Source organism: Myotis myotis, unplaced genomic scaffold, assembly GCF_014108235.1.
Source record: "Myotis myotis isolate mMyoMyo1 unplaced genomic scaffold, mMyoMyo1.p scaffold_m19_p_2, whole genome shotgun sequence".
In the NCBI taxonomy this organism is placed as follows: Eukaryota; Metazoa; Chordata; class Mammalia; order Chiroptera; family Vespertilionidae; genus Myotis; species Myotis myotis.
In genome coordinates, this window is record NW_023416324.1 from 48,937,820 (window position 1) to 48,954,112 (window position 16,293).

Below are 16,293 nucleotides of genomic sequence, written 5' to 3' on the forward strand. Positions count from 1 at the left end.
TAAAACATCTGTACAGGGCTGATGATAGGTGATAGGATGCCAAAAGTCTCACATTGGAGAATAGTACAGTTTTCACTTAATCTTTTCACTTTTATTTAGCTTCATAGAGCTTTCATTTCAAGAGTAACTTATCAATATGCTCAGTCCTATTCTCTTCCTTCAAGTTGCCCTCACTTTGACCCTCATGGCAAATAGCAGACATCGCAAAAGAAGAAACACCACCAACGATCTGTGTGCATTCAGGGTCCTGTCCTCAGCCACTCCTCACTTCGCAATCTGTGGTGTTTCTGGGTGCAGACTTGGGCTCTATAAAACAGTTTCTTGTTGTCTTTGCATAATTATAACCCTGCCCTTTACAAACACTGTCTCCTTAACCAAACTTTAGTCAAACTCATCCGAACCCTTTTTTGACTTGACCCTGTCCTTGGGCCTTGTCCAGAAGAGAAAGAATCTTGCCAAGTCAGTTTAGTGAGAACCCTCACACTATGTATCTGGTCATCTGTAATAGCTGATCAAATTTCTCATTTCCCACCATCCCTCTGGTGATATCTGATCACCCTGGCCTGCCATCAGCAAGAATCCCATCCAGTCTGTTTAACCAGAATCCCCCTATTTCTGATATCTCCTTTTAGTAATTTTCCTTTATTTAAAAATGTATCTTTATTGTTGAAAGTATTGCAGATGTCTCCCACCCTTTTTTTCCCTTTTCCATTGACCCACTCTACCCTGCACCCACCTCTCCCAGGCCTTCACCACACTATTGTCTGTGTCAATGGGCCATGCATATATACATGTAAATTCCCCAGTTAATCTCTCCCCATCTCTAACCCCTCACCCTTGCCTTCCCTCTGAGATTTGTCAGTCTGTTCCATGCTTGCATGTCTCTGGATCTATTTTGTTCATCAGTTTATTTTGTTCATTAGATTCCACATATGAGTGAGATCATGTGATACTTATCTTTGACTCACTTATTTAGCTTAGCATAATACTCTCCAGGCCCCTTCATGCTGACTCAAAGGGTGAGAGATCCTTCTTTTTTAGTATTTTTTTTTTCATCCATAGACTCTTACTTTGCTCCATGGATATAAATCCTCACATTTCCTTGTATTCAGAGTTCAGCCCAATCTCTCTCCTCTCCTGCAAAACCCCATTGCAGTAGTGCCTTGAATGAAGTCTTCATTACCATCTTTAACAAGAGTCTTCAACAAGAACATTTTTTTCTTTAACACTCTTTGAATCTAATTGGCTGAATTGGCTCTTTTTAATAGTAATACTGGTTCATGGTCATGTTTATGCTGCCTCATGCCACCCTTGGAGAAATACTCCCCACTTCTAAGTTCATCTCAGCTCTGAGATCATGCAGGCTTATGCCAGCCCCCAGATTGGGCACCCTATACCTTGCACTTTTCCTAAAATTGTAATTCTGAGTACATGTACTTTGGTATAGCCCATGAGGGAAAGTTTGCCAAGCTTGGTAGCAGATGTTGAATTCTTTAAGTATGTATTCTAATTTAGGAAAAGTCAGGTACCCACATGAGAACCTTACAATCATATGATAAAATTCACTTAGAAATTCTGCCATGGCTCCTTTTTTTCTGACCAAATAAGAATTTTACCCAACAAGAATTTTCAAATTAAATAAGCACTGGTTGAAGCCAAAGCAGCTCATGTGGCAGTGCTTTGCAAATATAGTGTTTTCAAACTGGGCTTTATAAAGCCCATTGCATCTATTGCTAATATACTTCACTCATAATACATGCATGGGAGCTGCACAAATCCTAGCTGCAGCTCAGGCCCCAGTCTCAGCCCTCTAGGTACAGGTTGCTGAAAAAGTGAAACAGCCAAGCTAAGCAGATAGAGCCTTTAGGACGATGTCAGGCAGGATCATGAATTAAATGATTTTTTCTCTGTAGCCTTCTTGCCTGATTGACTTATACTTTTAAAAGTCAGTCTAATTCAAATTCAGTTCATGAGCTCTCATACCTCAAGTTCTTCGAATTTGTAGCAAAATGATCCGAGAGGGTTTCATCAAAGATCAATTTTCAGACTCAAAGAAGGTGAGCCGTATCAAAAAAAAGCTCTATGCAGTCACAGAGTAAGGTTTTACTACTCCCAACTAATCAGAGAAAGCAAGTAAAAGTATAAATTTTAGGCAATTTTGAAACAAGTTAAAATAAATATGTTTTTAGGAGTACAGTAATTTGAACTTTGTAATGGTAGCTCATTGTCCAATGAGAGATACCTGAGCTCACAAAGGAGAGTGATTTGTAAGCAGGAGCACCAATCTGCATACAGTCCTTCAGAGAACTATTTTAGCAGATTAAACACTTCCCCTTCTAACCTTGTTAACCCAATACAATTTAAGGGAAACTATGTCGGCATAAATAAAACAAAAGAAAAAATAACAGCATTTCAAATCCTAAACTTTAAAAATGCACAAATTCCTTTTTCTTATATAATGTTGCATAATACAGTGCAAAAAGAATTAGACTAGAAGAAAGACTTGAGTTCTCTTTTTAACTCCAAATATTGTTTCCAAGTCAATTGTTTCATTGATTTATTCATTTTATTTAGTGTTAACTCTGTGCTGTGTACTGTTTCAGACATTGGAGATAACAGTGGAAATGAAGAGAGCACACAGCATTGTGAATCTTACTTTGTCATTGGAAGAGAGAACAACAAAAAAGTAACATGTTAATATATGTAATTTCACACAGTTGTTAGTTACATCTGAAAAAATAGCAGTGTAGCCCTCGCCGGTTGGCTCAGTGGATAGAGCGTCGGCCTGCAGACTGAAGGGTCGAGGTTCGATTCCGGTCAAGGGCACGTATCTCAGTTGCAGGCTCACACCCTAACCCTGGTCAGGGTGCATTCAGGAGATAACCAATCGATGTGTGTGTGTGTCTCTCTCTCCCCTTCCTTCCCACTCTCTCTGAAAATCAATGGAAAAATGTCCTCGGGTGAGGATTAACAACAACAAAAAAGCAGTGTAAAAAGATAGAATATGAGGTGTGGGGATATAGAAAATCAGCATATGAGTCATTATAGAATGATTAGGAAAGCTCTTCAGTTAGATGACATGTGAGCTGAGTCTTGAAACTAGGAAAATTTTATAAGCCTCAGCTCCTTATCTGAAAAATGAGCATAATGGTAGGATATATTCCATAAGGTTGTTAAAAATACCAATATCTTACACAAAAGATACTTACCAATTGAATGATGGCACATTGTCAATACTCAATATAGTTATTAATGTTATTATGTTAGGCATTACAATGATGACAAGTGTGGATGTGAATAATAATACAAATAGCAAATGTTCTCTGGAGAGAATGAAGTCAGGTGGTATCACTGTTGAAAATGCACAATTAATTAAAAAACTAAGTAGGTAGAATGATCATAAGACAGCAAGAAAAATATTAAAATAAAAAGCTATATCATTATCTATCACAGTTCTTTTGCCACTTATGATCATGTTAGATCAAAATAAGTATTTATATAATATCTTTTATCTGAGCACCTTAGCCTGCTTGGGTCATATCTGGGTGTAAAAGCTATTACTTTCTGTTGATGTTTGATCAAAACAAGTTTTGTCAGTTATGATACTACAAGGTAGAATCAGAATCACAGGTGAATTAGAATCTTGTATCTCATTTAGAACACGATTTCTATACCTTTTAGAACTCCAATAGCAGCAGGATGGTGTAGAATGTGCATTTGTTTGAGAGTCACAGATCTCTGCATATCTATTATTTCTTGACACTTTCTGTGTAAATTAAGAGGATCTTGAAGGCTTAGTTTTCTTATCTATAAAAGGAAGATAGTGGTTCCTAACACAGGCTGCTTTTGATGTTTAAGTGATATAATATATGCAAAGTCAACTAGCATATATGTTGGTTATAGAGTGGTGAACAGAACAAATATGGTCTTATCTCATGGAACTTAATCTAGTGGAAAGAACAGATATAAACAAACAATTGAGAAAAATACCATAAAAAATAAAATAGTATAAAAGTGAAATAATCATGAAAATATCACACAAAATGCCAAGGATTATTGTTTTGGTAGCAGTGCTGTTTTGGAAATAAATTTGAAGAAGACAGAAGTCTTGCTTCCTTAAGTTACTTGGTAGAGGGCCTAACAACAAAAATGTCATGCCTAAAAAATCGATTAAACAAAGGTGTTTGATTATTACTTTCATAGATACTAGTAATGATGTGAGGAAATTTTAGCTATGGGAAAATTAAATGATAACTAAGACAGTGTGTCTGCTTCATGATTCTGAATCTAAAATCTGATGGGAGATACAAAAGAATACATACCCTTGGCCAAAGGATAGTATTCCTCTATCTGGACAGATCACTCTGTTAAACTGCTTTTAAGGGAAAGAACAGAGACAAAGGAATGTAAGAAAGAAAGAAAAGACGTTCCTTGCCAGTAGATCAGCCCATTCAACTTTGTCAACCAAAGAGGTTACTAGTTTTGTCAGAACCACATCTTATCCAAGGGCCACAAAAACAAGGCAGAATGCTACAACTGAACTGTAAGAGTCACGAATAAGTTGGCTTTCCCCCAAAAGGAGATGAAAAAGAGAGAGAGAGAGAGATCTATGCTGACCCTCTGAGTTTGGAGAGTCCATGTTTCAGAAGTTCATGTTTATTATAAACAAATTGCAAAGTACTCCAATTTACTTGACAGATTTAGACAGGACTGAATGAATTTACATAATTGCCAAGTTAAATCTTAGGAGACAAGTTTTCTATTGCTAGTATCTCTCTCTGTTATTTTTCCCTTGAGTATCCACCCACTTGAAGATAAAAGGTTGTCGGCCACTCCAAACCAAAAGTAAGCCATCAAGTCTTTTTGGTATAAGAGTGATATAAAGATTTGCTTACTTTATTGCAAAAAAAAAAAGCATGCCAAAGAGTAAAAGATGGGCAAAGAACCTAAATAGACTTATTTTCCAAAGAAGACATACAGAAGGCCAAGAGCACATGAAAACGTGCTCAAAGTCACTAATCATCCGAGAGATGCAAATCAAAACGACAGTGAGGTACCATCTCATGCCTGTCAGAATGGCTGTCATCAACGAATCAACAAACGACAAGTGCTGGAGAGGATGTGGAGAAAAAGGAACCTTCGCACACTGCTGGTGGGAATGCAGACTGGTGCAGCCACTGTGGAAATCAGTATGGAGTTTCCTCAAAAATATTAAAATGAAACTCCCATTTGACCCAGTAATCCCACTTCTAGGAATATATCCCAAGAAATCAGAAACCCCAATCAGAAAGGATATATGCACCCCTATGTTCATAGCAGCATAATTTACAATAGCTAAGATTTGGAAACAGCCTAAATGCTCATCAGCAGATGAGTGGATTAAAACACTGTGGTACATCTACACAATGGAATACTATGCTGCTATAAAAAAAAGAAGGAACTCTTACCATTTGCAACTGCATGGATGGAAATGGAGAGCATTATGCTAAGCAAAATAAGCCAGTCCGAGAAAGATAAATATCACATGATCTCACTCATTTGTGGAATATAATCAACAACATAAACTGATGAACAAAAATAGAGCCAGAGACATAGAAGCATGGAGCAGACCGTCCAATCTAAGAGGAAAGGCAGGGGAGGTAAGAGATTAACTAAAGTACTTGTGTGCATGCATATGAGCATAACCAATGGACACAGACAGTAGGGGGGTGAGGGTATGTGCTGGGGGTGGTGGGAGTGGCTGGGGAGAGGTCAATGGGGGGGGGGGGAAGGAGACTTATGTTAATACTTTAACCAATAAAGAATTTAAATAAAATTTAAAAAAGAGTAAAAGAGACCATAGGGCCCCAGACCATTGTACATCTTTCTTATATATGCTGGGAACTTAAAGATCATTATTCAATAATTGACCTATTTCATGAGATTATTTGTCAAATAGGTATATTTACACATGCTCTAGCAGTCTGTTATTATCCTGCCACTGCAATTATGAAAACCAAAAAGAAGGGGCAGCTAGGAATGGGAATTTTTCTTTTTTAGCTCTACAATTTTCACACAAGCACATAAATTGCATTTTCTTTAAATAAATTCATTAGCTTCTGCCACTCAAATGTCTTTCCTGGTTTCTTCCAAAAACTCAAGCTACTTATTTTACTGGAACTGGTAGTTTCCTTGCAACATAATACAAAACATTTTGGCAAAGAGCAAGCCCAGGAAGAAAAAAACATTATATATAGCAAATGATTCATTAACACTGCATTTTTATCCTCATGATAGAAAGCTATGTAAATTACTTTCCATTGGTTTTATTATTTTAATAAAATAAGGAGTCAGCCTGATATGTGAAACAGGAGTCCTGAGATTCTTTTGAATATTGATTCCACTTACCTATTATCGAATGAGGTTTCTTGTAATTTTTGAAGATGAATAACATTGAGAAAAGTGGAGTGACAGTCAAGTTTCCACATTAAGTCAAGAGTAGTGAAACTAGGCATTCTGACCATCAGCAGTATGCCCTGTTCTTGTAAAAACCCGAAATGCAGTTCTCAGACCTTTCCCAGATGTGTCAATGTACAAGAAAAGTCACTGAAGCTGTTAACAACAATAACAACTTTTTTAAAAAGGCCAAGGAAAAGTTCAGTTTCAGAAAATCACTTTGTGACTCTTAAAGATACATAAGAGCATAAAAACCAAAATTATCTTAAAGAGCGCGAGGCAGGTGGGATAGCATTAGCAGTATTTGCCACTCCACTTCCAGTTTCTAGGGCAAAAGAGAGGGACCTCCTGTTGGTGGCATGGCTGTGCTCCCTACTCTTCCTTTCACAGAGAAGTGGTGTCGCCCAGCCCATCCCTAGATAGCATGAGTACTGAAGGCAAATACGTTTTGACAATTGTGGAGGACTCTTCCAGAACTTTAAAGATACCTAGGAAATCTGGCAGAAATTCCTGAAGTAAATATTTAGGCTTTTAAATTACAGATTGCAAAGGCTGTACAATCATAGCAATGATATCAAAAGAATCAGCCACCCTCCAGATCTCAGCCTGATGAGAATTTAACATAAGATATTTCAAAGGAACCACGTTCTCTGCTCTGGCATAATTTCCACGACATAAGTGTTAGCAACCCATGTGTTTACAATATCAAAAAATGTATAGAGTGCATTAATTACTGATAAACTAGTAACTTCGGAGAAAGAAAAGAGAATGTCTACTACTTTTTCCATTTTATAGTCCTTTCCTTTTAGGAAGGTTTTTCCTGTTAAAACATATAAATTAATATCCAAAAAAAACCTGCTTTTGGAAATATGGACCATCGATGGAGGCAGTATCACACGGTGGTTGAGTGTTAGGCTTTGCAGACAAGTCAGCCTGAGTTGTATTCTCAGCTGCACGGATTCCCAGCTCTACCTATGTCACAGTCATTTATTATCCTGTGGAAGATAATTGATTTGATTGGCACATCCCCCCTCCTTCTAGGATGCTTTTCTTTGCTGTCGGGCATGGAAAGTTGAAAACTACATTTCTCTGATTTCCTTGCATCCAGAATCTGGCATCAAATTAGATTCACCAATTAGATGCACTCACTGATTTTTGAAGGGTAAGGAGAGATCATGTAGACCATATCCCCACTGCCCTTAGTTTTTTGTTTGCTTGTTTTTGCTGGCTAAAAATATTATGGAAATGAGGGCTTTTTCCGCAGCAGCGCAGTAAGTAGTGTCTGGCTTTCTCAGTATCAAGTGCAGATTATGATGGCTTTGGAAACCTCCATGTCCTTTCTTCTGGTTCCATATTTTGCTGCTACAGCTGTGCTTACGTTCAATACCTCAGCTGAGACTTCCTGATCCCACCCCCCCTTTTTCCCTAGAAGATCCTGCCCTGTTGTTTGTCCTGTATGTTTGTTGGACATTGTTTCTAGAAGCCCAGCCTAGAACCTACTTCAGAGGTTTTTATAAACACCTGAGTCCATGTGTTAATTCTGTCTCTCTTAAACTGCCTAAAGCAGCCGTGGGCAAACTACGGCCCGCGGGCCGGATCCGGCCCGTTTGAAAGGAATAAAACTTTTGAAAAAAAAAGACCGTACCCTTTTATGTAATGATGTTTACTTTGAATTTCTATTAGTTCACACAAACACTCCATCCATGCTTTTGTTCCGGCCCTCCGGTCCAGTTTAAGAACCCAGTGTGGACCTCAAGTCAAAAAGTTTGCCCCTCAAGTCAAAAAGTTTGCCCACCCCTGGCCTAAAGCCTTAGTGTCCTCATCTGCAAATTGGGTGTTTGCTTAAAAAGGGTGTTGTGAGAATGAAGTCAGATGGCTTATGTAAGCACTTGACCCAATGCTAAGCACACAGTAAGCAGCCGGTATCTACACTAATAAAAGGGTAATATGCTAATTAGACCGGGTCAACCAGACATCTTCTGGACATCCAACTTCCTTCCATACAGTTAGGGGGCAGCCAGGTCAGCAGAGGGGCAGTTAGGGGGTGGCCAGGCCAGCAGGGGGGCAGTTAGGGGGCAACCAGGCAGGCAGGCAGGCAAGCGGTTAGGAGTCAGTGGTCCCAGATTGTGAGAGGGATGTCCGACTGCCAGTTTAGGCCCCATCCCTGTGACAGTCAGACATCACCTGAGGGGTCCCAGATTGGAGGGGATGCAGGCTGGGCTGAGGGACCCCTCCATGCACGAATTTCATGCAATGGGCCTCTAGTATATTAGAGAATATTATTTTAAATATCAATTCAATGTTGCTCTACCCACAGATATACTCTCTGTAAACCTTAGACATTCATTCAATGATGGTAATAGAAACATTGAGAAAAAGAAATTGAATATGAATAATTGAAGTAAGAGAAAATACTTCTAGGATCCCCTGATTGTATCAGTAACAACGCTGTCAGGCATATTCCATAAAGTCAGATAAGGTTGGGAGTTATCTGGAAAGAAAGGTTCCAAGAAAGAAAAAAAAAAAAAGGAAAGGAAATGTGTCTCTGGCCAGTAAAGAAAACATCAGAAGGATGATATAAGAACAAAGGAACAAAGTAAATGAGGTGTAAGGATCTTTTCATCCAACTCTATCCCACTAAAACAGTTAACTATGGAAATATAGTAAGAATGCCCCAGTCCTGAGGTGACAAACCATGATATAAAACTTTTGGCACTAGGTAGCTAAGTGTCCTAGGGTAAGGAATTTTTACTTCAGTGCCAAAAATGCCTGCTGCCTTGCTCACTGCCCCATGACCTAGAAATATTCTAGTGGTGTTTAATCCCTGACTTTAAGAAAATATACTGAAGGGGTTAATTTTAGGAACCAGCAGAAATAATGATTATGAGAGTATTTATAGCAAGGATCTTAATCATTTTCATCATCTTTTGGATGTGCTTAAAATTAACAATTTCTCCTCTACCTTTGCTAGGTTTGGTCAATCAATCCTGCCTGTAAGTTTAAATAGTATCTCTCTCATGCAAATTGGAGGTGGCATCATAGGAGGTAAAATTAGAAGAGGCTCTACAAAGAGACTTTAATGGAAGCTATTGATCAGCTCATTACTTGGCCTTCAGTTTTTAGACATCATTAGCAAGAAAGAACTTAACTGAATAGCCTCATTAGTATAGGGATGGTGCACTGGAATGAGAAATGTGTGAAGGTAAAAATAAGGTATCAGAACTCTTCAGACATGTATAAAGTATTGTCTGTGCTCCTGAAAGAGCAGGAGGAAGGCCTCCCTAAGAGCAGCTCCCCTTTCCCATCCTAGTTCCCCCAGAAAAGATGTTGTCATAAATTCACATCCAGACACAACTTTGAAAAGAGGTCTATCTCTTCCTGTTCACCCCTTCTATCCTTAGAAATTGCAAAGTTAATATATAGAATGTATGACCCAATCAGAAGTAGAGCCCAGATTTCTGGATGCCCCACTCAAGTGACTTTTCTCCCATATTATATTTTGTCACTTCCAGTTCATATGATTTCTGTCCTGAAGTGATTTCTTTCTTATCTTAAGGCTGAGCACAGACTCTAAATTAATTGTTTTATTTTTAATGTTGCATTTAATTGCTTACAGGATATGTATAGTTTAAAAGAGATCCACAAACCTTCATATTAATGTCATTTTCAACATTTCACTTTATTATACACTAGGGGCCCGGTGCACGAAACTCGTGCACTGGGGGGGGGGGTCCCTCAGCCCAGCCTGTGCCCTCTCACATACTGGGAACCCTCAGGGGATGTCCTACTGTAAGCTTAGGCCCGCTCCCTGCTCCCCTTGGGGAGCAGGCCTAAACCACAGTCTGGCCTCCCTTTGTGGGAGGCGACCGGGCTGATCAGGGGAAGGCACCAGCCCCATCACCCCACTGCTGCAGCCACTGCCAGTCACTGCAGCCACCAAGGTTTTTTCATCAACACGGACTCCAGTCCCTTCACCATGAAAAAATGACAACTTTCTTTAGGTATTTTCAAGATGTATCTTTCATAGGATATGACATTTCTTTCTTTCTTTTTTCTATCCTCACCTGAAGATATGTTTCCATTGATTTTTAGAGAATGTGGAAGACAAAGGGAAAGACAGAGAGAAACATCAAAGTGAGAGGAACACTTTGATTGGTTGCTTCCTGCATGAGTCCTGACCTGGGCCCCGGCCAGGGAGGAGCCTGCAACCTAGGTACATGCCCTTGGTCAGAATTGAACCCAGACCCTGCAGTCAGCAGGCATTATCCACTGAGCCAAACCGGCTAGGGCAGGATATGACATTTCTTAGCTCTCCAGCAGCGGACCTTCGTTTTTTTCGCCAGGAGTGTGGTGAAAAACCCTAGATCACATTATTGGATTCTTATTACCCAAGTTACTAAGAATATTACCAGTGGCATACAGGGAGCTTAGCCAATGAGCAGTCAGAAAAGGTGTTTCCTCTGTAGTTCACACCGATCTCCCCGCCGAGGCCTGATGCCTCGGCCAGAGGCATTGACCCCCATCACCCTTCAATTGCCGGATCGGCCCCTCGCCCAGGCCTGACACCTCTGGCCCAGGCGTCAAGCCTGGGCAGGGGACCCCCGTTTCCCTCCGATCACCAGCTCTGCCCCCCAACCAGGCCTGACGCCTCTGGCCCAGGCATCAGGCCTGGGCAGGGGACCCCCAGACTCCTCCGATCACCGGCTCCACCCACCCCACCCAGGTCTGATGCCTCTGGCCGAGGCTTTAGGCTTGGGCAGGGGCCCCCCTCACAGCTCCAATGGCTGCCTCCACCTCTGCCCAGGAGCCCCCTGGCTCAGGCCCTTCCTATGCTGCTCAGGGCCCACACAGGGCCTACCTTGAACTGACCTGGGTGCCAATGATGTTCCCAGGACCCAGGCCGCTGGGCACCTATGATGCAAATTAACCGCCATCTTTGTTGGGTTAATTTGCATACTCATCTTATTGGCTGGTGAGCATAGTGGAGTGACATCAATTTGCATGTTTCTCTTTTATTAGTGTAGACTAGAGGCCTGGTGCACAAAAATTTGTGCACTCGGCGGGGAAGGGGATCCCTCAGCCCGGCCTGTGCCCTCTCGCAGTCTGGGACCCCTTGGGAGATAACAACCTGCTTGCTTAGGCCTGCTCCCAGGTGGAAGAGGGCAGGCCCAATCCCTAGGTGCAGCCCCTGGTTGGGCTCAGAGCAGCGTGATTGGGGAGTTGGGGCGCTGCCCCCTGTCATACACAGAGCAGGGCGATTGGGAGGTTGTGATTCTACCCTCAGTCACGCTCAGGGTAGGGCCGATTGGGGGGTTGGGGCACCATCCCCTGTCACACTCAAGACAGGGTCGATGGGGAGGTTGCAGCGCCACCCCCTGTCATGCACAAAGCAGGGCCAATCAGGGGGTTGGGGCATTTCCCCCTGTCACTCACAGAGCAGGGCCCATCGGGGGGTTGGGGCTCTGTACCCTGTCACGCACAGAGCAGGGCCAATCAGGGGGTTGGGGCCCATCCCCCTGTCACGCCCAGAGCAGGGCCAATCAGGGGGTTGGTGTGCCGCCTTCTATCACCAACAGAGCAGGGCCAATCAGGGGGTTGGGGTGCCGCCACTCTCACACTCAGGGCAGGGCTGATGGGGAGGTTATGGCTCTACCCCATCACACACAGAGCAGGGTCCGTGGGGGTGGGGGGGGCGCCGCACCCTGTCACACACAGAGCAGGGCCGATCAGGGGGTTTGGGCGCTGCCCCCTGTCACGCTGATCCTGGTGCCGGGAGGCCTCGTGGCTCCACTGATCCCGGTGCTGGGAGGCATATTACCCTTTTACTATATAGAGTAGAGGCCTGGTGCATGGGTGGGTGCCAGCTGGTTTGCCCTGAAGGGTGTCCTGGATCAGGGTAGGGGTCACCACTGGGGTGCCTGGCCAGCCTGGGTGAGGGGATGATGGCTGTTTGCAGCTGGTCACACATCCTTCAGGGTGGGGGTCCCCACTGGGGTGCCTGGCCAGCCTGGGTGAGGGGATGATGGCTGTTTGCAGCTGGTCACACACCCTTCAGGGTGGGGGTCCCCACTGGGGTGCCTGGCCAGTCTGGATGAGGGGATGATGGCTGTTTGCAGCTGGTCACACACCCTTCAGGGTGGGTGTCCTCACTGGGGTGCCTGGCCAGTCTGGGTGAGGGGCTGAGGGCTGTTTTCAGGCTGGGGGTGATTGAAGCTCCCAACCGCTCCTTTTTTTCTTTTTTTTTTTTTTTTTATTCTGGGCCAGCTTTAGCTTTGAGGCTTGGCTCCAGCTCTTAGGCCTCCGCTGCTGAAAGTAGGTTTCTGACCTTTGCTTACAATATTGCAATCCTGCCTGATGAAGCCCGGCAGGTTTCTGGGGTTTTGTTTAGCTTCTATGTTTGTTACATAGTTGCTTGCAGCTCAGAGGCCTGCAGCGGCAGGCGGGGAACGTTGGAGTCCTCCGTCACTGAAGCAAGCAAGCCTCATGTTAGTTTCAAGCTGCCTGGCTGCCGGCCGCCATCTTGGCTGACTGTTAATTTGCATATTTCCCTGATTAGCCAATGGGAAGGGTAGCGGTCATACGCCAATTACCATGTTTCTCTTTTATTCTATAGAATAGGATAGACCTAGCTCTAGAGAAATTCCTAGATCTTCACAGAATGTGACAGTCATCATGAAAACTAGGGTTTTAGAAATATAATTTACAAAGTTCAAATGAGAGGCCTTGACTTCATGCTGTTCATAGATATATTGGTGGACACTGAGAAAAAGAATATCATAAAACAAAGAAGAAAACCATCAGGAGGTGAAAAGATGGAGAGTGCTGTTTTTCTTATCTTACCCAGTCAAAAAATGTCTTTGATTTTAGGAAGAATAAATCAGAATTTCAATGTGATGGGATAAAAAAAAATGCATGATTTGCATCTAAGCAACCTATCCCAAACTCATTAGGAAAGATCCTCAAGAAAGTTTGGCTCTTGTCCTAATCTTGTAGCTAATTCTATGATATCTGGTGTCATGAGCAAGGGAACATCCTGAAAGGAGTCACTCACACATGTTTCTGTCTTTCTGCAGTGCCAGGTTTATTAGGGGAGACCCCCCTCAAAAGCCAATAGAGCAGCCTTGGGCAAACTACGGCCCGCGGGCCGGATCCGGCCGTTTGAAATGAATAAAACTAAAAAAAAAAAAAGACCGTACCCTTTTATGTAATGATGTTTAATTTGAATTTATATTAGTTCACACAAACACTCCATCCATGCTTTTGTTCCGGCCCTCCGGTCCAGTATAAGAGCCCATTGTGGCCCTCGAGTCAAAAAGTTTGCCCACCTCTGCACGCAGGTTGCACACAGAAAGGAGGAGCTTACATGATGGAAGTGAGCAGAGAGAACTTTGGTCCAAGTCCTGGTCACTGGCCACATCCACAGGTGGAGAGGCAGATATTGGTCTCAAGGTAGGCGGCTAAGTGGCAGGAGGCACCTGGTAGACTGGAAGTCTGGCAGGGCTTTGAGCATAACCCTTGGTGCAGCCAAGCCTGAACATTGGGTGGTCTAAGGTCTGAGTTCTCATAGCCTTCCAGGAGTGGAAGTCCCACTCATATTGGTGTCCAGATGGAGTCCTTATCCAGACGTCCACCCTTGTGGCTTTGGGCTTTTGAGCCACTCCTAAGATTCTTCTCATTACACTCCATTACCTCAGTCTTGACATTGCACTTGACAGTGACCCCAATGGATTGTCAAAGGTGTCCAAAAAGTCTGCTCTGCTCTTGCTCTATACTTCTGGCCAAATCATTGCATCTCTCAGGGCTTTAGTGTTCCTTTTCAGTGAAAGGAAAAGATGGCCTTGTGGTTTTCAAATTGGGTTCCACAGAGCCCAAGGCCTCCTCTTGAAGGAGAGCACAAGGGTAAGTCATATGGTTGGAGCTTCAAGAAATTTAGAGCAGCTGTACTTTGTCTCTTGTACAAATTTCACTGATGGTTTTGTTTAAAATAAGGATTCACTACTTTAAAAAGTAAGCCCTCGTTGAGTGCATTTCTAGCTCTGAAAATCTAGGGTTCCAAATGTCTGACAATTGTCAGATCTCACTTTTAGTAACTGGATCAAGACAATGTCAGAGAGGAGAAATACCTTTTTCCTCTATCCTTCTAAGTTCTCAACTTGGATTCTTGTAGCAAAGGACAAATTAAAAAGAGAAAACTCACATATTTGTTTAATATGAGTTTGATGTGACACACGAGCCTTCATAAGGAAATGAAGACCTGAATAAACAGTTACATTTGAGTGCTTTTATGCTAGATTTGATGAAGGGCAGGAAGTCCTGGGAAGCTATTTTAGGACAAAGGTGAGCTAAGCATAGTAAACTAGGGGTATGTAGCAAGGCTGTTTGTTTAGATTTTTCTCCCTGTGTTCTTTCATCTTCAAAGACAAGAATTTTTCTTTCTTCTGAGTGTAGGGAAAGCATCTCTCACATGAGGATTTTATGACCTGTCTCAAGGGAAGATCAGAAAGTTCTTCCTGCACATGCTATTCCTCAAATTCCTTTAGCTTAGATATTCAATAGGCCAAGGTGCCATAGTTTGAGGTACAGTATGCTGAACCCCATCAACATGTCGGAGGAATTTGCCTTAGAAGTAGAAATGAAGAATGTGACCAATGAAAACTGTAGAAGAAGATACAGATTTTTTTCCTGTGAGAAAATTTCTTAGGTCTCACACGGTGCCTGGGTGTCTTGAGTTTACCCAAGTATGGGTATAAATCCTGTTAGATTCAGCAAACAACAAATATTGGATGAGTCCTCAGCATACATTTATATTTATATTTAATCAGCAAATATTTCCTGAGATCTTACCAAGAATTCTTACAATTCTAGGCCCCAGGAATAAAGAGGTATGTAGTCATGTTCATTGGTCTCTTAGACCTTACAGTATCATGGGGGAGGCAGACATTAAACAAATCTGTACCCATTAAATACTTTCAATCTTTTTAAACTTTTTATTGTTAAGTAATCTTAGATTTCCACAAAAGACGAAGAGCTAGTACAGAGAATCCCCAAACACTCTTCACCCAGTTCTCCCTAATATTTACATCTTATATAAATGTGATACATTAATTAAAAGTAAGAAATTAACATTGGTAAATACAATTAAGTAAACTAGAGACATTATTTGGACTTTACCAGTGTTTCCACTAATATCTACTTTGTTCCAGAATCCAACCTGGGATGCATTTAGCCACCACGTTTCCTTAGTCTCTTTCCATCTGTGACAGTGTTTCAGCTTTCCCGTCCTCTTTATGACCTTGGTACTGAAGAAGACTGATGAGGAATTTTGTAGAATATCTACAGCATTTACTACTTGGCATTCTTATCAAATGAAGAGTTGTCTCCTCATCCCATTTCCAATACAGTTTTATAAATTATAGGAACATTAAAAGGAGATGTAGGAGAAATAAGAGGAGAGAGGTTTATTTAGAAACCTCTATAAACAAGACATCAAGCTTCAGGTGCACTAGACAGATGCCTCTGAAGACATGGGGAAGCAAAAGAGAAAATGACAGGAGAAAATGTACCACTGTTATGCTTTTCCTTTCCTCCCCCACCACCCAAGCAGAGTTTACTTACAGGTACTTGGGATTCCTGGTGCTGGGAGACAGCATCAGAAAAAAAAAAAAAGAAAAGAAAAAAAAAAAAAAAGCAGAGCAAAATTTTTTAAAAAATAGCAAAACTCTCTGGGACATGAACAGAATTCTTGTTCTGCAATGAAACCTGCTATAGCAACACTGAGTAACTTGAAAGAATTCTTCAAGAAATAGCAAAAGGTCAAAAGTTGAATTTGCTACCAGAGAGATTACATCCATTTATTTC